The following is a 23358-nucleotide window of genomic DNA, read 5'->3' on the forward strand; positions in this document are numbered from 1 at the left end:
GGCTTGGACAGTTCAAGGAATGTGGCAGCCACAGCTTCTCTGGGCAATAACCTGGGGGAGTGACTGCTGCAGGATGGTTCTGTCCTCCCTCCTTCTGTCAGGCTAGTTGGTGGCACAGAGCAGGGTGCACCCACGTCACTCCCTCTGTCCAGCGTGAGCTCTCAACCTTCTTTACAGCCAGGGAAAATTAATGGCAAGCAGGTTTGGAAGGTAGATTATTTCATTATCATCGTAATTGGTGCTTATAATTAGTTGTTAGTCTGGCGTGTGATGTGCCCTGAGCTCTGCGGCTGCAAAGTGCAGGAGCAGAAAGGAAAGGCTATTTTTATTTTATTATTAATTATGGCTGTTGTTTATTTTATTGGATATTTATGCACTTGCTGTTTCAATCAAGTAACCTCAGCTCATTTGGCTTTGCAGCAGGCAGATGGTTGGGCTTTGCCTGGCCTGGCTCTGGTTCAGCTTGGGCTCTGCCTCCTGCTCTTCGGTCAGCCGTGCCTCGCTTTGCCCAGGAGAAAATTTGGAATAGCTCTGCCTGCCTTACTCTGTGCTTGTGCTGTGCATCCACAGAAATTGCAAACCCCAACATCAGTGATGCTGGATGCAGATCCCTCACTGGGGATCCAGAGAAGCATCGCCGCTTCTCCCAGCCGGGACCACCATCAGCCCGGGAGACTTGCTGGAGGACAGAAGCCTCTTGTGGAAGGCAAATCACGCTGGAAAAGCCTCAGATATTTGCTCTGAGTCAGGCAAAGGGCCCTCTTTGTGGTGCGTCAGCCTTTCCCCGCTGAAACAATAAATGGCCTTTTCCTCGTTAGCTGACGCAACCCAACAAAGCGCCATTGATTTTGGTAGGTGCTTCATCAGTGACAGCGAGGCAGGGATGGGGTTTGCGACCCCACCGGCTTTTCCAGGCGTGCACGGACATGTGGTTGGGTTTTAATGAGCACTCTGGGCCACAAAGTGGGTCAGCACTTTTATCTGCTCTGCCTTGTCCCCCCCCACCCCCCGCAGCACAGACCCGAGGATGTCACCATGTGGTGGCACGAGCTGCCACATCCCGGGGCTGGCCCGGGGGGGGGTGGGAGTGCGGGCAGGGGTCCTGCTGGGACACGGGGCTGGAACCTGCTGATGCGGCTCCCCACGGATCCTGAGCTTTGTGCGAGTGGCCGGCGTGGTGCGCTTTGAAGCCTGAAACCTTGAGCACTTCAAACGGGCAGAGGACAGGGGGATGATGTATGGGAAATTAATATCTAACAGGGCTAAAAATTCTTCTCGATGTCGCCCGAACTCCCCTGCCCAGCTGAGCTCTATTTACTTTCATCCCATCCAGAGCATTTAGCACAAAGAAACCCCTTGCACCCTTAATTTCCGAAAACACAAAGCCTTCCACTTCACTGCATCCAGCTGAAACCTTCGCCTTTTCTCTCTCATTTTCCGGCTCGCTTTTGAAACCCTCTTCTCCCTCGCTGCAGCCTCTCAGGGGATGAAGCAGCAAAGTTTGGAAAGGAGAGCAGGTCGGTAACCCTTTTGTGGCCGGTTTGGTGCAGGGAGGGCATCCTGAGCCTTCCCACATCCCAGCTTGTGCATCAGCCTTCGCGGGAGCAAAGCCCCCCGGCACCACGGGTGCGTTTAGCACCGGTCAGTGCACGGAGGAAGGTTTGTAACTGGAAACTGGGATGTGGAATCTCATTTATGTCGCAGTAGGAGGATAACAAGTGAGAGCTGCCTCTCTGGCACAGAGCGGAGCATCCCGGCGGAGCTGTTTTGGCTGTAAGGAGGAGGAGGGAGGATGGTTTCAACATCAGGGCACCAGCCCGAGCCCGGGGGCAGCCGGATTCAGCCCTGGGCTCTCAGTGTCACGTTGCTCACCCATCCCTAGGGAGTGCACCCCACTTCCTTATCAGAGCTGGGGATGAGTTCAGGGAGGATTGCTCCACGCCGGGTGGGAATGGTGTGGGCTGGAATGAGCCTGGCATTTCATACCCCACCCCTGCACGGACAGGGAGTGCCTGAGATTACCAGAGCTGGGCGGGGGAGAAAAAACGCAAAACAAGTGATGTTTCAAAACACAGCCTCGAGATTTTCCCAGGCTGATTTGCCGGCCCTCCTTTATAGGCTGGTGCAAAAACAGCGAAGGAAAAGTAGTTCTTTAGTGCTGACAGGTTAGAGGTGAGTGCTCCTGGGTGATCTCCCCGGGGCATCCCCGTGCCGAGGGCTGGTCAGGGCTCGGATAATTGGAATGGGTCCGGCAGGGCTTCAAGAGGCGGCTGCAAATCAGGATGGTGCTGGGAGCCAGAGCCCTTCCCCTGGGGTCCGACCCCGCCCCTGCAATCCCGGGGTCCCACCGGGTGCAGATTTCGACTTCCCCGTAAACATACCTAGGGCTTGGTGTGCGGCATTGTGAAACAGGGAAGGGTGGGATCAGCAGTGCCGGGCCAGCTTCCTGGCACCCAGCTTTGCCCCCAGGCCTTTGATTGCTGCAATTGTATTCCTGTCATTCCAAGAGGGGTGTGAGCGCCCAGGGCAGAGGTGCTGCTCCCTGAGCTGCTGCAGGTGGGGCTTGGCCGGGGGATGCTGACCCTGAACAGGAACCTGCCCTCCACAGCTGCTAAAAGGAGGCAGGAATTGCAGTCTGGGGATGGAAACTTGTTATTGGTGTAAGGGCTGGCTGGTTTTTAACTCCTTATATATATGTGTGTGTCTGTATATATGTGTGTGTATGTATATATGTATATATCTATCTGTATATATATGTACATGTGCATATATATGCTTGTGTGTGTGTGTGTGTGTATGTATATGTATCTATATATACATATATACATATATATGTATCTGTATATATATGTGTGTGTATATATGTATATATATGTATCTGTATAAATTTGAATATGTGCATATATATATATATATGTGTGTGTGTGTGTGTATGTATGTACGTATGTATATATGTATATGTATATGCCCAGAGAGGTTGTTGAGCAACCTGATCTAGTTGGAGGTGTCTCTGCAGGGGTGGAATGAGATGAGCTTTAAGGTCTTTTCCAACCCAACCCATTCTGTTATCCTGTGACTCTAATTTTCTATATATTTGTATACATGGGGTTTTCTGCCTTAGGGGGTGACACCACTGTTTATTTAGTTCCCAAATATGCCCTGAGAGCCCAAGACTGGAGTCACAGGTGTGTGCAGTACATGACTTTATAGGTTGTTGCCTTCTTGCTGTGCTGTTTCTCTGCACTGGAGTGAAATCCTGCAGTTTTCACCTTTTGTTGCTTCTCAGCAGCCCCTGGAGAGCCCCTATTAACACTACTGGAGGTCTGACATCTCCTCCTGGACATGAGCTGGGGTGTGGAGCTGACCAGCCTCCCCCATCCTCCGCAGGGACAGCTTACCGTGAGCCCAGGGGTGTCCCCGAGCAGGTGCAGGTCCCTGGCTGTGGCACCTGGAGCAGCTCCTGGAGAGCCCAGCATCTGTCAGCGCATTTCCCTGCAGGACCAGCGGCTCACGAGCCATCCCTGCAAAGCTGGGCTCCCTTCCATGGCCAGAGGGCCTGATCCTCAGCTGGCAGCGTGTCACCAGCAAATGGCCCAGCTGGTCGGTCGGTGGCTGCCGCTGCCCGTCCCTGAGCAGCCAAACCTGCAGCAGCCCAGGGCCAGTTGGAGCTGCTCCCCTCTCTCTGCCTCCCACTCTTTCCCTCACTTCTCCCTTTTAATTCTCTCCCCGTCTGTTCATCTCTCTCCCCTTCTGTTCAGCCCTCTCTATTCTTGAGCCATCCTTCTTTTCCTCTGTGAAGAAAGCTTGGGGAGGAAGGGAGGAGAGCAGTCCAACTCCATCGGTTTTTCCAATACCCTTCCCTAAAATCTCACCAGGTTACATTATGCTCTAATAGACTTTAAGCCAATCTGCCTAATGCCACTGCAAAGGTCAATTAAATTCACCCTAAAAAATTTACTCCTGGCTCATTATACGTTTGGAAAATGAGTTAGAAGCACAAGCTGCCCCAGAGGTTTCTGATATTTTCCTAATGAACATGTCTCCTAATGGAAAGAAAAGAAAGAAAACCAACACACAAAAAAAAACCCTCACAGCACTTTGAAAGGAATATTTTGCTGGTCCATTGGAGAGAGTAGAGTCAGGCTGACTGTAAGGTGAAGAGGAAGAGGAGGAGAGATTTGTGATGTGATATCTCAGTGAGGTCATTACACCCACTAGCGGAATTTTTTTAAGGAATTTGCTTGCCCAGGCATTTGGGCAAGAGCTTTGACCTTGTGTCCATGCCTGGCCCCTCCTGAAGAGTGGCTTGGCTCCATGCTCCCCAGGCACATCCATGCTGGCTCTGTCTCAGTGCACTCACAGCCCACCCATGGCTTCCTCACCCCGACAGGGTTTTGTGCCTGCAGGGACTCACAGGCTAAAGGAGGCAAAATTAATCAAGTGAATGATTAATTGCAAACTGTGACCTGGCTTGCTGAGAGTGACAACTTTGAAGGGCTTTTCAGGCTGAAGATGCTCAATGTGAAAGGCCTTTGTGGACCCTGAGAGGTTTTTCGGTTTCTTTGTTTCTTGAGAGAGTGGTGAGAGGGCTCTTGAAACCCCTGAGCCTTTTGAGGGCACAGAGTTATTTACTGCTCATCAGATTTTCATCCTCATTTCTAATGTGTAGATCCAGCCAGGTGCAGGACAGAAATAAATTCAAAGATGTTCACTGGTCCTTTGGGCACCCAGCTGTGGGTGCTCCCCACGGTGCCCAGGATTGGGTTGATTTGGAATCCCTCTCAATTATGCAGAGGTTTTGTTGAATATGAACTGCATTTTGAATTTAGAATATCATTTCCTGCCCTGCAAGTGGAGTTTCTCAATGGGGAGAAGTGGGGGAAGCAGAGCATCTCTCCAGAAGATTTGCTAGGTAGGAATATAAACCATTAAGAACCAGCAGAGGTGCTTGGAATTAAAATGAAGCAAATCAAGGCAATAAAAGCACAAACGTGACTTTGTCAAAGTCAAGGTGTTCCCACGGGAAGTTTTAAATTTCAACAAAACAGCATTTCTGACCAAACAAACAGCCCAAATCCCTCCCATTTGTGCAGGGATTTGATGTCCTGGAATGGTTTGTTGAATGTGTAACTTCCACTGGTGCAGAGATGCCACCACTGGGTGTGCTGGGCTTCGCCACACCCAGGCTTAGTCACCTAAGTCATAGGGGTCTGGTTTATCTTGGTCATCTGCCAGCCAGGGGAGGCCTTCCAGCACCTAAGGAGGCTTCAAGAGTGCTGGAGAGGGACTGTGGAAAAGGGCCTGGAGTGACAGGACAAGAAAGAATGTATTCCCATTGCCAGAGGGCAGGATTAGATGGGATATTGGAAAGAAATTCTTATCTGTGAGGGTGGGCAGGCCCTGGCACAGGTTCCCCAGAGAAGCTGCAACTGTCCCTGGATCCCTGGAAGTGTCCAAGGCCAAGCTGGATGGGGCTTGGAGCAACCTGGGACAGTGGAAGGTGTCCCTTGGTGTTCAAGATCCCTTCCATCACAAACCCTTCCATGACCTGTGTTCCTCACAGAGAGGGCAGTTCATCCCCTCCTGCAGCAGGTGGCTAAAGGATGTGGGATACTTGGATTCCAGCCCTCTGCTTGTGTCTGGCTGAAAAGCCCAGTCTAAGCACCGTCATCTAAACCAGGCTGCAACTCCAGGCTGAGCTGCTGCCTTTCTCCAAGAAGCTGCTGGGAATTTTCTTGCAGAGATGTTTTTTTGGCACAGGGAAAAGCTTCAGGGAAACCGAAATCCTGGGCATAACTCCCTTCAGTTTGTCTTTAATTACAGCTAGGGAAGAGGTGGTAATTACAACACACCTTTCCCTTGCACAGATCCTCAGGTGGAATCAGTGCTCAGAAATATGCATACTAATCAGGAGCCTGGCTTTTGCCAGGGTTGCTGTTGTGTTGGTTGGGATTGAGCAGAGCGAAGCTGCCCAGATGGCATCCAGGATCTGGCTGGCAGAGGAGGCTTTGCAGAGCCACGAGAACAGGGAAAGCTGTTTTCTCCCTCTTGCTACGGATATTAAGCAGGAGCTGGGGACAGCGGGATGGTGCTTGCAATGTCAATTATTAGCGTGTTTAGTAAATTACCTAGTAAATTGGCCCTTAAAATTTCCAACTGCGTGTCCTCTCTTGCACTCCAAGCCTGCAGCTGAGTTGTTTACACTCTTTCAGCAGGGAAGATGGATCAGCTCTGTCTCAGCTTCTGGACGTCTTGCAGAGAGGAGCCTGAGCCGATCCTGCACGCTGTGCCGGGCTGGGAGGCGGAGGGAGGGCTGTGCCCACAAGCACAGGAACCCTCACCTTGGCCCAGCTTAAAGCTGAGAGAGCCGTGACGGGGAAGGCAGGACCCCAGGAATCTGTGTCCTTGCCATCCACACGCATCCAGGGGCTCCCAGCAGGTTCAGTGCTGTTGGTGTGTGACAGCATCTCCCGTGGTTCTCCTGATTGCCTTCCCCCTGTGTGCTCGTTCCTGGCCAGGGCTGCGCCTGGTGCGGCACGGAACCGCTGGCACCGGGGGATGAGCTTGTCCTCCTTTTCTCACAACAGCAGGCTGAGAGAGAGGCTGGCAAAAGAGAAAGGCAGGTATCTGTGTGATGGGGAGGGAGAAGGATGCTCTGAAAGCTGCATGAGATGGATGAAACGGTGCTGGAGAGACTTTGCTGTGGTCTGATGGCCACTGCCTGCTCCTTAAGCTGATCTGGGGAACTTATCTCCCTCAAAGTCTGGGGTTAAGTAGCTGGGAGATCACTTTGGATGAGCCTTAGGGGTGCTTCTCAGCAAAGGCAGCCCTGGTCCCATGGGCTGTGGGCTAAATCTGCTCAGGGTTTGCCTTGGGACCTGCCCTTTGGGGTTGGGACAGCATCAAGAAGGCCTGGCTTTACTTGGGACTGATCCCAGGCCAGATCACCTTCCTTCCCCATTTCTTCCCATTTTGCTAGGTGGGATGTGCATGGTCTGTTTTCCATTGCAAGGCACATTTTCCCTTCTGTGCATTTCCACCTCTCCTTTTGCCTTTTCATGTGTTCTGGAAAGGTCAGCCCATCTCTGGAACATGCTTTAAATTTGCACAGAGAGCCGGGGGCAGGAGGAGAGGGGAGCGTCGTGCTGCTGCAGCTCCAGTCCTCTCAGAGGGAGGCTTGCTGCTCATTTCACTACTTTTATGGATGGATGGGATGCAGGACTGCGTGAAAACCCACCTGCAACCTGAGGAAATCACCTTTTCTTAGCAGAAATCCCCCAAAGCACAGAGTGGTGGTGTTGTGACCCCACCAGCTGTAGCAATCCGCTGTCCCCCCCTCCAGCCTCATCTCTTGGGGTACATCAGCCTCGTCCTTCCTCTCTCCCGGGGCGATCCTCACCTCCTCCAGCCCTCTGCTGTCAGCCGAGCCTCATCCCCCGGCTCCGTGTCCCGCTGTGCCGGCAGTGCGTGTCCGACCCGCTCCCCTTGCCGCCGCATCCTGCATCCCTCGCACTTTTCCCGGGAGCGCGGGGGACGCCGTGGCCGGCGCCGTGCCCCCTCCTTGTCTCCACGTCAGGCCCTTACCTTGCCTGTCAGGCGCTGCCTCCTCTCGCCGGGACCTGATGCTGCTTCATTTCTGTTTTAATTTTGCTGCGGTTTCGCGACAGCCGCTGCAGGGTCAGGAGTTACAGAAAGGTTACTGGTGAGTGATGGGTATTGACATCCTTAACAGCGCCCTGACCCCATCAGTCTCGCTCTGTTCTTCTTTTTCCTTACACTTGCCCTGGTTTTTTTCTTTTAAATTGGCCTCTTTCATGCATAAAGCTGCTTCATCACATTTTACCCAAAGCCGCAGCCGGCGAGGCAGGAAGGGAAGCGCTGATTTGCCCTGGCTGGCATTCAGGGAGGCTTTCATTCTCCTATTTTCCTATCCCAGAAGCCTCGTGTGCTGCTTCTTGCCCCCTTTTTTTTCTCTGATCTGCCAGTACATCTTTCCAAATGCCCACCTGGATTGTCGTACCTGTACCTGGGGTTGCACAAACAACCAGCTCACCCTGTGCAGGGCCAGGCTGCATGTTGGAGGCTCAGCAGCAGGAACAAGCTCATCCCTGCTCCTTGTCTGGTGGATTCCATGTGCAAACAGCTGGGAGAGCTTGTCCAGAGATATGCACCTGGCTGCAAAACCCCAGCACAGCAATTCAGGTGCAGCCTGAGAAGCTCAGAAGGAGTTGGCAGTGGGGGGAATGATGGAATTTCTACTCAGAAATTGAAAAAAAAAAAAAAAAAAGAAGCCTTATTTAATTTGTTTCGATGAAATAGACTAGCTTCAGATGGGATACTGGGAAGAAATTCTTCCCTGTGTGGGTGGGGAGGTCCTGGCACAGGGTGCCCAGAGCAGCTGTGGCTGCCCCTGGATCCCTGGGAGTGTCCAAGGCCAGTTTGGATGTGGCTTGGAGCACCCTGGGACAGTGGAATGTGTCCCTGCCCATGGCAGAGGGTGGAATGGGATGAGCTTCCCATCCCAAGCCACTTTGGGATTCTGTCCATCCCAGTGTTTCCCCCAGCCAAGGCTCATGGCATCCCCTCCTTGCTGCACCTCATAAACCCCAGCCTGGCAGCCCATCACTGCTTCATCTGGCCAGACATAAACCTTCACACAGGCTGTTTGGAAATACGGCACAGCTCATTTTAAACGTGTCTCATCTCCCCGCTGAGGAGCTGTTGTGGCTTAGCAAGGCTGGGTTTGCCTCCCTCCTGCAGCTCATCCACATCTCCACTCCCATCCCAGTGCTCTCCTTCCCTCCATCCCATGACAAGCTGCCGTGACGTTATCAGATGCTTCAGCACTAAAACTCCTGGCACGCAAACTTCTTTTTTTTTTTTTTGGGCTTTATTGTTGCATCCATAAAACTGGCTGGGAAAACTGCTGAAGCAGTAACCCTGCTCCGTTTTAAAGGCAGCTGCAAATCAGCCCCACTCCCCGGTGCAGCACTGAGCTGGTTTTATGAGCCCTAATTAAACAGGATCTGCCCTGTGGTCCAGCTTCCACCCAGCCTATCTGAGAGATGGGATTTAATGGTTGGGGTTATGGATCTGTGTCCGTGGGCTTTGGTTCCCCTGGAAATGAGCTGTAATAGGATGGTGAATGGATTAAAGTGAACGGAAACAGCCCGTGCAAAGCTGTACATCAGGTGTGTGTTTTCTCTTAAATGAAAAATGCAGGTTGGGGACTGAGTCAACCTGTTTTAGGGTTGGACAAGGAACAATCTAGCACTGTTTTGTGATGCTGACAAATGGGAATGGGCATTAAATAAAGGAAATAGTCATTGCTGAGAGAGCGCCAGGGCCATTGACACGTTGGGGTTGTGCCTGTAGAATACCAAGGTTTTCAGGTTTTTGTAAAGTACCAGAGCAGGGTTTTGGTAGCTTCAGGCTGGCTTTGGCCGAGATCCTCCTCAGAATGGGATGGCACGGGCTGTCCCTTTGTTTGTTTTCTGTGGAAATTTCTCTAAGGCTTATATCTCCTGACATTTCTTTGTGGTGCATCTCTACAGGGGAAGCCTCACGGTCCTTCCGCGGCAGGAGGAGGGAAGTGCTGGCACCCAGCGCTTGACAATTTATTTGAACCCTTGAGTCTTTCCAAGAAAGCAATTTCTTTGATATTTCTCTTGGCATTTGAAGAGGGAAAAGGTATTTCCCACATGCATGTGCTGGTTTTAGCCTTCCCTTCCCTGAAATGATGATTTCTCTCTTTGTAAAAGTCAGCTGCATCTTACAACCCATAAACAGGGTGAGGAGGGAGGTGGGGAGGAAAGTTTGCAGTACAAGAACTCTGTAGTGGTGTCCATAAGGATATTGGAATTTTTCATGGCATGAGAGGATCCTTCCAGACAATTCTGTGCACCCAACATTGGGCTCCCCCAGCTGTGTCATCCACAAGCAACAGTGAAATATCAGCAGCATCATGGCTAGGCTTAAATCTTTACTGAATCTCCATTTTTCTTTCTTTAAACGCTTACAGAATAAATGGAATTTATAATCAGAAACCATAAAATCTCTGATTTATGATTCATCTTGATGACAATATTTAATAACTCGTGTATATTTTATTACATCTTTTTAATGCCCTGTTGTGGAATTTTACTTAGGCATTTCACCCTCTATATCAACCTGTCTCAGCACAGATGGGCTGACTTTTTTGCCTTGGGCTGGCCACAGAGCCAAATGTGCTCCGGGCTGGGCTCTTCCCAGGACTGCCTCAGTCTGTCCAAGCAGGCACAGAAAGCAGCGCTGGACATCCAGCCATGGTCCAGCTTCTTCCAAGAGCTGCTGCTCACGTTGCAGATCTGATGTCTTTCCCTGCCTGGGCAGCTCTTTTCCAACATCCCCAGCCAAGTTTTGGTGCAGGTGGGGAGAGATATTCAACTGTAGGGCCTCTCTTCCCTCCTCAAGGACTTTTTGCTTGGAAACGCGGAGCTATTTAGGTTATTGCTCAAGTGTGTTCTCCTCTGGAGAGCTCTCCCTGCCTTTCTGGGACCATTAGTGCAAATTAGCTGCTGCATCCCATCATCCCCCAGCCTGCAGCACCCAGGGTACGGATCCTCCCACAGGGAGGGGATGCTCATAAGTACCAGAGCTGTGCTCTGGCTTGGCTGGGAAGCAGCAGCTCCCTGCATCCCTCCCTCCCAGCTGGCTGCTGTAACCAGAGCTGGAGGGCAGAGAAACGAGGGATGGGCAGCAGCTTGGGATGGATGTCTCCTGAGGTTTGGGTGCAGGAGGGGTTCCTGTGCTTCCTTAGGTGTCTGCAGCCTGTTTTAGATGTTAAACCTGCGCCAGCACAGGGACAGGTCATGTCTGGAGCTAGTTCTAGGAGAGACTTCAGGCTTGGAGCCACATCAGCCTGGTTTTAGCCTGGTTTTTGTCAAGTGAGCCAGGAGCCTGTGGTAACATCCATTTTCCTCCTGCTGTGCGAGGTCTGGTGGTTTGGTTTTGTTGCTCCTCGAGAATGATGATGCCCCAGGATTACACTGGCACTCGAGCAAGCCAGGTGAGGGGATGAGGTGCCAGGAATAGCTGGGAGCACACGGGCCTGGCGCTGGCAGCGCCCCAGGAGCTTGTTGGGAGCGTCTGTGCTGTGCTGCCGGGCGCTGCCCATCCATCCGGCGCTGCCATCGCCTCGCTGCTCCTGGCAGGAGCCGGCCGAGCAGCCAGGTGGAGAGGAGGAAACGGGGCGAGACGCGGCACAGCCTCCCTCCCCCTGTGCCTCCCTCCCCGTGCTGCCGGCACAGCCTCCCCGTGCCACTCCATCCGCATGGATGGGCAGGGCCGAGGGGCCGGGAGGGGCTGTGGGCATCAGCGGGACCTTGGGGCAGCAGGACAGGCTGCAGAAGGGAAGGGGAGAGGGTGGGAAGCAGCCATGCAGGGAGGAAAAAGCAGCATAGCATCAAATCTTTTTTTTTTGTTTTTTTGGCACCCAACAGCAGGCGGATGTGGAGCTGCTGGAGCCCAGAGGAGGCCACGGAGATGCTCCAAGAGCTGGAGCCCCTCTGCTCTGGAGCCGGGCTGGGAGAGCTGGGGGTACTCACCTGGAGAGGAGAGGGCTCCAGGGAGAGCTCAGAGCCCCTTGCAGGGCCTGAAGGGGCTCCAGGAGAGCTGGAGAGGGACTGGGGACAAGGGATGGAGGGACAGGAGAGAGACAGTGGTTGGCACTGCCAGAGGGCAGGGATATATGGGATATTGGGAAGAAGTCTCCCTTCTGAGGGTGGGGAGGCCCTGGCAGAGGTTGCCCAGAGCAGCTGTGGCTGCCCCTGGATCCCTGGGAATGTCCAAGGCCAGGCTGGACGGGGCTTGGGGCACCCTGGCGTAGTGAAGTTGTCCCTGCCCATGGCAGATGTTTGGAAGTGGATGAGCTTTAAAGCCCCTCCCATCCCAAACCATTCTGGATTTCTGTGACATTTGGGGTTCAGCATTTTTTTGGGTTGCACTTTTTGGGTACAGAGAGGTTGGTTGTTTAATTTTGGAGCTTTGATGAGGTGACCCTGTCTCATCCCTCCAACAAGGAGCACTGCAACCACTTGGCTCTTGCACAGAGAGGCAGAAAAGCCAAATACCTGAATTCCATGCACTGTTAGGCACCCACCAGTCTGTTGGCCCTGGGTGCTGATGGTTCCTTTTGAAATGAACAGAAAAATTCAGTCTCCTTCAAAATGTTTTGACAGTTTTTTGGGTTTTCTTATTGGTTGTTTTTTTTTGTGGGGCTCAAACTGTTTTGCAAAGAACTCTCAGGGCTGGATGAAATGTTTGTGCTGGGAAATCAGCCATCTTCAAAAGGGCTACTGCTCCTTTGCAAAACATTTGCAGAGTTTTCGTCTGCGCGTTTTGGCTCCTCTGATACAAGGCAGAAATCATCCTGGGAATTGTCTTCCCGATGGTTATTCTGCTGTCTCTGCTAGGAAATAGAAAAAGGCATAAATGAGAATAACTTCAGCCAACCAACAGCAAGAAAACATCCTCTGTGCTGCAGGTTGCTGGGCTTGGGTGGTTTTGGTCTAAACAAGGTCATTGATCCCAAACAAAAACCTGCCTGATGTGAGCTGAATGGCTGAGATCTCAGATCACAGGGATTTAGAGGAACTTTTGCCATCCTTGACTGCCCCAAATTGCTCTTCCTGGCTGCATGTCATTGTTCAAAATTTATTTATTTCCTTATTGATCACCATAACCAAAGAGGATTTTGTAGAATCAAGGAATCACAGAATGGGTTTGGGTGGGAAGGGACCTTAAAGCTCATCTCATCCCAGCCCTTGACATGGATAGGGACAGCTTTCATTGGGCCAGGTTGCTCCAATCCTCATCCAACCTGGCCTTGAACAATTCCAGGGATGAGGCAGCCACAGCTTCTGTGGGCAACAGAGACTTTAAAGCTGCATCACTGGCTGGGAGGAGCAGAATGATCCCTGTGCAGATTTGAGCAAGAAAAAAAATGTCATTGGGAGGATAAAACTCCTTCCCTGGAAGGTGGAGGTGACTTCTCAGAGTAGGCACATCACAAGGCTGGGCTGACCCGTTCCAGCCCTAAATTATAGGCTACCAAAGGAGGAGAAACCTGAGGAGGTGAGATGGGATCACAATCTTTAAAGACCTTCTGGGCAATGTTGCAAATGAAGAAAAGGAATTATTCCTGGTCTCCAAAGGTGGTAGGACAAGGACTATTGGCCTGGAGCTAAGGAAGGGAAATTATTTCTGCTTGGCTATTCAGAAAGTGCCCCCCAGGCAGGAGGGAAGGGGGAGAGTCCCCAGGGAGGGAACGCTGGCGCCGGCCACAGCGCAGAGATGGGATGTTAATGGAGGTGATGAAGGGAAGGATCTTTAGACAACACAAGAGGTCAACCTGTTGACCTGAGCCAGCTCTCTCCTGGCCCTACAATCTGTATGGTGCCATGATAAATTCCACTTCCCTGACTTTACTGTGGGTGCTTTATCGCTCGACTTAATGGCTGGGAAATGTCTTCACTTGACTGCTCTGTTCAGATGAGAGGGCTGTCTGTGATCCTCGGGCTTCAGCAACAATTCACTGCCTGCAAAGGGATGATGCCTTTTTATTATCTTCCCTCTCAGAGCCTGGACTCGAGGTCCTGGCTCCTCTTTGCCACTGATTTTTCCCTTTCTGACCTCGTTCCATCCCTGCCCCCTTGCAGATTCTCACAGGCTGCCTCTGGGAGCACATGTTTGGAGTTTCAATCCTCTGAGTTCTGATTTGCCAGTGGTTCTATTCAGTCAGAGGTGGGTGGTGTGGGGCTCCCTGAGGGTGTTGTGACCCCTTTGGATTCCAGCCTCGAGAGCAGGAGTCAGGTGTGGAGGAGGATGCTGGCAGCAGATGTGTGTGGTACAACCAGCCCTCCTGTTTTTATTGCAGGTCTCAGTGGTCTCATCAGAGTTGATGTTTTCTTTAATGTTATGGGCACCGTGCAATCGCAGAGGAATCAAGGCTTTGGGTGAGCAGCAGCTTTGAGATGCTGGGGTTGCACAAAAAAGTATGGAAATACATCTGGAATCTGCCAGCTAATAAACTCAGCTCATCTTAGCTATGACTGCTTTTATTTTAGAGGTCAAAGTGAAGGTTTGCAGGGGTCTAATTTGGAGCAGTGGAGCTATGGGATGTTCCCAATGGGAATTTAGAAGGAGTCCAGTGCTGTGCTGTGCTGGGTTGTGGTGATGGAGGGGTGGCCCTGTGTTGCAGGGAGCTTTGAATCATTCCTGGAGGGAGCCAGCCGTGCTGAAAGCTTTTATTTAAGGAAGTAAGGGGGAGATGTTGTTTGAGACAGAGCCAGGGCTGTGGATGTGTCCCTGGGCTGGAACGAGCACCGTGCCCTGGAGCGATGCTGCAGGGTGGGGGTGAGTGGGCACTGGCAGCTGTCCTTTCAGCTGCCCCCAGGCTGTGCTCCCCACAGAGCCTCCACCTTTCCTTGGATAAATGCTGAGGGAATGCGTGTCCCTTTCTGGGGGCTGTTAGAGTGAATTGTGAGCAGGTGACGGGAGCAGCAGAGGAACTGTCGCCATCAGCGGCTTTTTGTTAATCTGATCTGAAGATTCCCGCCGTGGATGTGGCTGGGGCTGTCCCTCCTCTCCCTGTGGGTGCAAAAGGAAATGTGCAGGCTCCTGGTGCCTCTGTCTGCGTGGAGGGAGACAACGGAGGCCAATGCAAGAGGGATTTTTTGTCTCCACCTCCGCTTTTGTATCTGCATCTTTTTGCTTTGCTCCATTTACCCATTCCCAAGCCGACATGGAGATGGAGAAAGCCACCTTTGGAATCCTGGCTGTGAATCCCTGAATGGTTTGGGTTGGAAGGGACCTTAAAGCTCACTTAATCCAATCTCCTGCAGTCATCAGAGACATCTTCAATTAGACCAGATTGGTCAGAGCCCATTGGTCTTCCATCAATGTACATTTCTGCACAGAAAGTGCCTTTATTGCAAAATTCCTGGGATGCTTTTAACTTTTATCCAGAGAAATTGATTTTCCATTGGGCAAATCTAAATCTAGGGGATTGCCTGGAAGGAGCTCAGTGGTTTAGTTGTCTGATGGCTAGCAGGAGTTGTCCCTGCTGGCCAGGGAGACTTGCTAGGAAGCAGTGGGAAGCACCAAACCCCAAAACCCCAAACCCTAAAACTCACTGGAAAATATCTTGCCATATTCAGTCCCATCTACAGGGCACAGATTACTCTTTCAAGGGCTGGGAGCTAGCTGGAATGTCCTTGTATTAGGTAAAGGGGAGATAAATAATCTATTCCATGAAAATTTTACTTTTTGGAAATTTCTGCTGAGATGAGGAAGTTAGAGGATATTTTCTTTTTTATTTAAACATATATAGACATATATATACTCACACACACACACACATATATATTTGAGTTTCAGCAGTTTTCCATTTCCTAGTCAGCTCTCTGCACGATACCATTTCTGCAGGCACCAGATGACTTTTTTCCCCCTCAGGAAATTTTCTAATATCAATTTAATTTTGACTCTCACAGCTGCATCTATTCCGTGGGGAGCCTACTCTACGGCCTCGCCAAGAAAGTGTTTCCTCTTAGCTGCGAGTTCATTTTCCAGCTTTAAAACATCATTCAGTCATTCCTAACGAAAGGTATAATCAACTTTAAGGCTCCATGGCTTAGCTGAGCCCCTAATGGAGATGAGGATCATTCCTGTAAGATCATTCCAGCAATGGCTCAGCCCTTATTTCCCATGGCAGCTGTGCTGGCACCTTGCAGAGGATGGATTTCAGTGGATGAAACTGCACCCACAGGGATTGGAGCCAGTCCACGTGGATGCGACTCTGTGAGTTGCTCCCTCGGGATGAATTCTGGCATCCCACAGGGATTTGCTCCTTCTCTGTTGCTGTGGCTCCACAAATCCTGTGCGGCTTCTGCAGGAGCAGATGATAAAGAATTTGGTCCAGCTTGACTTAAAACAAAGAAAAGGAAGGAAAAAACAAACCCAAACAGCAAAAAAAACTCAGCAAAAACACAGTTTGTGTCCCATCTGATTGAATTTCCATGCCCACGTCTGCTCTGCGTCAATGTTTTGGGAACCCCCAAGGGGAATTGCCTTCGTTTTCCTTGCTGTGCTGTGCAATGGGAAGGGTTGGGGTTATTCCAGAGTTCTGTACATCCCTTCCTGTGCCCATCTGCTGTGGAAATATGAATGCAAATAGCACCAGGAAAACAGGATCAGGTGGAAGGAGGGAGCAGTAGGAGACCTGTGAGGAACATCAGGCTGGGCTGGGCTGCCTTAAGAGTGGGGTACTGTTAAATAAGGTCATGGACCTCTGGAGCTCCAGATGGGACCCCGTGGAGCAGGGTGGGATTTATTCATTGAATGTTTCCTCAGCCTTGTGGAACAGGAACCCTGTGCTGGTCTGGGTGGAGGAAAGCCCTGGAAATCATGGAATAGGATGGAATGGAATAAAACGGAGGGAAGAGAGAAGAGAAGAGAAGAGAAGAGAAGAGAAGAGAAGAGAAGAGAAGAGAAGAGAAGAGAAGAGAAGAGAAGAGAAAACAGAATCAGATAGAATTTGAATAAAAGAAAGAATAGAATAGAATAGAATAGAATAGAATAGAATAGAATAGAATAGAATAGAATAGAATAATTTAGGTTGGAAAAACCCTGTAAGAGCACTGAGTTCACCCATTTCCCCAGCACTGCCACACCCACCACTTAACCAGCTTTACACAGCTTTTAAATTCCTCCAGGGATGGGATTCCACCAGTGCCCTGCTGCCAGAAAAAAATGCCTTGGGGACCCTGGGATACTCAGATGTTCCACAGGGCAAGGCAAGGGCTGTAGGGATGAATCCACCCCTCAGCCAGGGCTGGGTGCTCTCCCTGCAATGGGTTCTTAAGTTTCTGCCTCCCTGTTCAACCCCAAAGTAGTTTATGAAGCATCAAAATGACAGAAATTTGGAAATAAGCAAAACCTCCAAGTCCTCCATCTCTCTCCCCAGAGGAAAAACCCAAACAGATGAGCCAACAGAAATTTTTAATTGAAATGTTTGGGTACAAATTACCTGACAATCCAAACAGAGGAGTTTGGAACCAGTGCTGAGCTTCTCGTTCAGAAAATATTGAAGCGACCTGACACTTTCAGAGCTCCCCATAAAGCTTTGGAAGTGAAAAATTAATCCGGAGTAACCTCTTTCTCTGCTTTGCTGAAGCAGATTGGCTTTTGATGGATGCTTTTACCTCCTCAATAGATCCCAAGCAGCTGAGCCTGGCTCTTCCCTGTTGCGTGGTGTGAATCCCTGGAGCATCAGAGAGTGGGAATGCACCTGGGGCTGCTCTGGGTGTGAGCAATTGCTCTGGATACCTGGAGCATTTCCATTCCTACCTCCTCTCCTTTTGCTTTCCCTGTCAGTCCAAGTCCATCATTCCTTCTTGCAGCAGTCAGGTGTCTGTTGCTGCTGCCTTTATCCCTCTGGATCTACCTCATGGGATTAGGCATGGAACGGAGAGTTGTAGTATATAATAGCAGGGCTGTAATTACCTGATGAATACAGTGTAATTACACTGTGGTAAAGCTTTTGGATAACCTCACCACCTCCCACTTGTCCCTATAACTGGAATTTCACTACATTTCAGCTCTTTGTGTTACCTCCATCTCCAAAATTGTGGCTTTGGCTTCCTGGTCACCATGGCAGGGTATTTATAACATTCAGTGGCACCACTGATTTTGCACTTACACTTTAATTAATTTGCGGCCATGGAGCCTTGAAGTTGTAGGAGTAGAGTGAAAATTGCAGGTGTGGGAAGCAGAGCTGTGGTGTAATCACACCACAGTTGCTGGGCAATCACACCCCTCAAGCTCAGCATAAAGCCACATTAAACTTTTGGTGGGATCTCCCTGGGGTCTGTTGGCATGAATTTGGGTGGGCAGAGGGATCTGAGCTGCTGCAGATGCCGCAGCCCAGGTGCAGACAGGTTGGACTTCTCACTCTCTACAGCTCCCTGACAGGAGGGTGCAGGCTGGTGGGGGTCAGCCTCTTCTCCCAGGGAATAGGGACAGGACAAGAGGTCACAGCCTCAAGCAGTGCCAGAGGGTTTAGGTTGGGCATCAGGTGGAATTCCTCCATGGAAAGGGTTCTTGAGCATTGGAATGTGCTGCCCGGGGAGGTTTGGAGTCCCCATCCCTGGAGGTGTCCAAGGAACACCTGGACATGGCACTCAGTGCTCTGGGCTGGGTGACAAGGTGGGGATTGGTCACAGGTTGGACTTGATGATCTTGGAGGGCTTTTCCAACCTTAATGATTCTGGGATTCTCTGAGTTCTTTGACTCTCCTTCAGTTAGCAGCTGTGGAACAGCATTTTCCCTGATCCATCCTGCTTGCAGCTTCGAGCCCCTCAGCCCAGCCTGGATGTGGCCTGGTGGCACCACTCAGAAAACTTCATCTTGATGAGTGACCTGAAGCTCATTACCACCCTCCTTGCACATTTCCACCCCTCTGACTCCAGTAAAACCAGCCCAGCCATTTCCCTGCCTTTTGGAGCTGCTGTTTGGGATACACAACAAGCACTGTCACATAATGGATTTTTATTATTATTAGGCTCCCAGTGCCTGTTTCCCTGTCAGTGTAACAGGGCTAATGAAATGTCCCCACCACTCATGAGGCTTGGGAGAACAATTTGGGCGGATCTCTGTAGCATTTGGAAGAGGTGGAATGCTGGTTGTTATTTATTACAGATCTGGTTTACTTAGCCCTGGGTTTATTGAGTCTCCCACTCACAAATGCTGACCACAGCTCCCAGCGCTGCTCCTGGTGCCAGGGATCCCTCCTGTTACCTCTGAGTTGCCAGCTGGACTTGTTGTGGACTCCAGCTCAGGCCGGTGGGCCAGGTTCATCCCTGGTGTGCCATCATTGACTTTAATTGAGCTACTCCAGGGAGGAATTTGGCCCGCTCTGGTTGTGAGCTGTGCACTGATGCCAGGCAAAAAGCACAGCGGGTGCCAGCAAGGGCTGTGACCGCCCCATTTCAGCGTGGGACAAAATTGCACCTCTGCTGTGTGACACCAGCATCCACTGATGGGCAGGGAAAGGGAAATTCAGCAGCACATTCCTTACAGGACTTCACGTCTCATGGGGTTTCAGATTTCATCTCCCTGTCTTGTTCCTGGACTGCCTGGAGGTAGACAGGGAGAAAGAAAACAGGAAGGGGGAAAAACAGGCAGTGGATCATTAAGTAATGCGAGGTCTGACTCAGTGTGGAAGAGCTGCTGCTCTCAGACCCTCTGGATCAGACCCAATTTGCTCCTTACATGCTCGTAACTGGCATCAAAACATACACATAGAAGCAAACCCTTGTTTCCTGGTGGCAAGGTTTATTCTTGTTTTACCCAGGATCCTGGGTGCCACAGCCCCAGCATCACCTGAGTGGGTGACAGCCACTCCTGCAGCATCACCTTGGCCACTCCAGGCAGTGCTGGACCCTGCCCATATCCCAAATCCTCTTCCATCACCTCCTGCACACTGCCTGCAGGCAGCCGCTTCCTGGGGAGAGAATTCAGCTGCCTGGTTCAAAGCAGAGGGAAAGTTTCTGTGCTGGCAGATCTGGGGCAGAATTTTAAGAGTGTCTGAATTTCCTCCCGCTCTGTCTGAAGTGAGGCACATCCAAGGATGCAGCCCTGGGCTTTCATCCACCTCACCGCAGGCACTGTGAGCTGTTCTCTGAATCTGCTCTCCCGGCTTCGGATTTCCTGGGGTGTTTTAGACAGTTGCTCTGGCTTGCTAAATGCAGGGGCATTCTAAAAAAATACATATAATTAACTCTAAATGCAACAAAAAACTGTGGCTTTTAGTGCATCTTCCCACCTCAGCCTGCTGGGATGTGGTGGGATGGGGTTGGTTCTGTCAGGGAAAGAGGTGGGTGTTGTGATGGGGTGAGGTGAGAGCAATAATGGGATGAGGTGGGTGCTGTGATGGGATGAGGTGGGTGCTGGGATGGGATGAGGTGGATGTTGTGATGGGATAAGGTGGGTGCTGCGATGGGATGAGGTGGATGTTGTGATAGGATGAGCTGAGAGCAATAATGGGATGAGGTGGGTGCTGTGATGGGATGAGGTGGGTGCTGTGATGGGATGAGGTGGGTGCTGGGATGGGATGAGGTGGGTGCTGTGATGGGATGAGGTGGATGTTGTGATAGGATGAGCTGAGAGCAATAATGGGATGAGATGGGTGCTAGGATGGGAAGAGGTGGGTGTTGTGATAGGATGAGGTGGGTGTTGTGATGGGATAAGGTAGGTACTGTGATGGAAAGAGATGGATGTTAGGATGAGCTTGGTTCTGTGATGGAAAGAGGTGAGAGCAATAATGGGATGAGGTGGGTGCTGTGATGGGATGAGGTGGGCATTGGGAAGGGGTGAGGTGTTGCCATGATGGGATGAGGTGGATGTTGTGATAGGATGAGCTGAGAGCAATAATGGGATGAGATGGGTGCTAGGATGGGAAGAGGTGGGTGCTGTGATGGGATAAGGTGGGTGCTGTGATGGGATGAGGTGGGTGCTGGGCTGGGATGAGATGGGTGCTGTGATGGGATGAGGTGGGTGCTGGGCTGGGATGAGGTGGGTGCTGTGATGGGATGAGGTGGGTGTTGTGATGAGATGAGGTGGGTGCTGTGATGGGATGAGGTGGGTGCTGTGATGGGATGAGGTGGGTGCTGTGATGGGATGAGGTGGGTGCTGTGATGGGATGAGGTGGGTGCTGTGATGGGATGAGGTGGATGTTGTGATGGGATGAGGTGGGTGCTGCGATGGGATGAGGTGGATGTTGTGATAGGATGAGCTGACAGCAATAATGGGATGAGATGGGTGCTAGGATGGGAAGAGGTGGGTGTTGTGATGGGATAAGGTAGGTACTGTGATGGAAAGAGGTGGATGTTAGGATGAGCTTGGTTCTGTGATGGAAAGAGGTGAGAGCAATAATGGGATGAGGTGGGTGCTGTGATGGGATGAGGTGGGCATTGGGAAGGGGTGAGATGTTGCCATGATGGGATGAGGTGGATGCCATGACTGAATGAGGTGGGTGCATGATGGAGTGAGGTGAGAGCAATAATGGGATGCGGTGGGTGCTAGGATGGGGTGAAGTAGCTCCTGTTGTGATCTGTTGTGATGGGATGAGGTGGAGCTGCCGGGTGCAGAGGAATTTATCTGTGGCTCACACAGCCGGAGATTTGCATCTCCCACCATCTCCTCTGCCACCCTGTCATTCTCAGCCCTTCTCCTCCCTGGGGGCTGTGAGGCCCTTTTGTAGCTGTGGCTGCACATCTCAGGTTATCTCAGGACACGGGGTGCAGGGAGCAGCAGGTTTGATGACAGCAGGGACACGCATGGAAAAGCTGTGGTGCAAACAGTTGGAAACTGATAACTAGCAGTGATGCCTTTGCCAGGAGAGGAAAAAAAATGACTGTAAATTTGCTTTGTTTTGATATTCAAATACTCCTTTCTGTGTATGTGCTAATGGGTACGCTGGTGTTATGGCATTATTAGAACAAAATATTCAGATGATTCCTAACAGAATTTGTGTTTCACAAGCTACATGGAAATGTTGGCTTGGAAACTGGAGTAGTGTTAGAAGACTGTTTCTCCCAGGGGGTAATCACTGGCCCGAGCTGCTCTGCAGGGTTGGGGCTTGGAGTGTGGGATCCAGGTGAATTCTCCCAGGAATCCCTGCTAGACAATGCTCCCCTCCCCAGTATGAAAGGAGCACCCTAAATACAGACCAGGGGGAGCCTCAGCCCCTCCTGCCCTTGATCCCTTTTCCTCACTTGCTTCCCAGCTTTGTGGGATGTGAAAGACTGTTTTGAAAGGGCAGCTCTGCTTCTGCTGTGTGGCTCAGCTGAACCCAGGGCAGCATCCCCCAAGATCTGCTCTGGATCCATCAGCTCTGTGCCTGGATTCCTCAGCTGAGGCCAGGCTGAGGCTCTTAGTTCTTCATTCCCTCCGAAATGAGCAGCAAATCAATGCAGGCCTAATAAAAGATGATTGGGAATTGCTAATAGGAGCGTGGGAGGGCAGCCCTGCCTCCCAGAGCCAAGATGAGTATAGATTTTCCTGTGCCAGGGACTGTAAATGCTTCTGAGCTCCCCAGGGAGCCCTGGATGCTCACCCTCTCCCTTCACCCTCATCATTCTCCCACTGCCTTAAAAAGGAACCTGGCAAAGGCAATTAGCTGGGTTAATTAGCTGGAGGTGGCAGGGAGGGCTCAGCCTGGGTGGGATGGAGTGAGCTGGGACAGGGTGTGTGCTGGGGGCAAGGAGCCCCTTGGCCAGGGGCAGGGTTAGATTGGGTATAAGGAAGAAATTCCTCACTCTGGGTGTGGTGAGGCCTTTGCACAGGTTTCCCAGAAAAACTGTGGCTGCCCCTGCCCTGGAAGTATCCAAAGCCAGGTTGGATAGGGCTTGGAGCAACCTGGGACAGTGGAAGGTGCTCATGGTGGGAGGTCCCTTCCAACCCAAACCATTCTGGGATTTGATGATAAAATCATCTTCCCCGGCCAGAGTTTGGTCCCCATCCCACAGTACCTGTGCAGGGGCAGGAAGGGGAGAAACGAGGTCAGAGAGTGGGAACAGAGCTGGAAAGGTTCTCACTGCCTTGATGCTGGGCTTCCACTCCAGCTCCTGGTAGCTGCTCTCTCCAACTTGCCTTATTTATGGACTCACATCTCCCCCACTCTTCTCCCTCCAGCAGCCACAGTCCCAGCACCCCAGAGGCTCCCCATCACTGAGAGATCAGCACCAATAAACTCCCTGCTTCGCCCTGCACTCGGCAGCCAAACCCCTCCTGCCCCTCACGTTGGTGCTGCTGGGGGATGATGTATGAAATCCAAGTCGGTTTGATTCATACGAGTTGTGTTCACCTTGCAGAACAGGCTGTCACCAAAAATAATAAACCTCCTTGTTTTAATGCCTGGAGAGGCTGTTGGACGAGCAGCAGGACAGGTTTAGATCCTCTTCCAAGGAAAAGGACGCTTTTGAGAAAGATGGATCGCGAGCCACGGGATGGCTGCACGAACGGTAAATATTAATTAGAACTGTGTCTGGAGGCTGCAGGGGGAGCAGGGACCTGTCAGGCTTCCTGTGCCACTGTTGTTCTGGACAGGGCAATTCCTGACCCACGGCCTGTAAGGTCTAAATGGTGCTGCCAAGAGCAGGAGGTTGGCAGTGCGGGGTGAAGCGATGTGTCCCTTGTCACCCAGGAGAGAGGTGGCACAGCCCTGGGTGCTGCAACTGCTGGTTTTGTGCAGGGATGGGGACAGGGTGGCTGCAGTTCATCATCCCTTACATCCACAGGCCTTTGCAAGAAGAGGAAAAA

At 51.3% G+C, this 23358-nt stretch overlaps 1 protein-coding gene and 1 long non-coding RNA gene across 2 annotated transcripts in view; one reads left to right on the plus strand and one right to left on the minus strand.

The window, feature by feature from the left end:
- LOC132338023 (protein CEPU-1) overlaps positions 1–23358 on the plus strand; it is a 366776-nt gene that overhangs the window by 195387 nt on the left and 148031 nt on the right. The gene's annotated exons all lie outside the window — the stretch shown is intronic.
- On the minus strand, positions 15334–17487 carry LOC132338060 (uncharacterized). The gene is made up of 2 exons (XR_009489349.1): positions 17066–17487; positions 15334–15925 (listed from the first exon to the last, which is right to left on the minus strand). It is a non-coding gene; the product is annotated as an uncharacterized LOC132338060 (long non-coding RNA).

Source organism: Haemorhous mexicanus, chromosome 24 (assembly GCF_027477595.1).
Source record: "Haemorhous mexicanus isolate bHaeMex1 chromosome 24, bHaeMex1.pri, whole genome shotgun sequence".
Lineage (NCBI taxonomy): Eukaryota > Metazoa > Chordata > Aves > Passeriformes > Fringillidae > Haemorhous > Haemorhous mexicanus.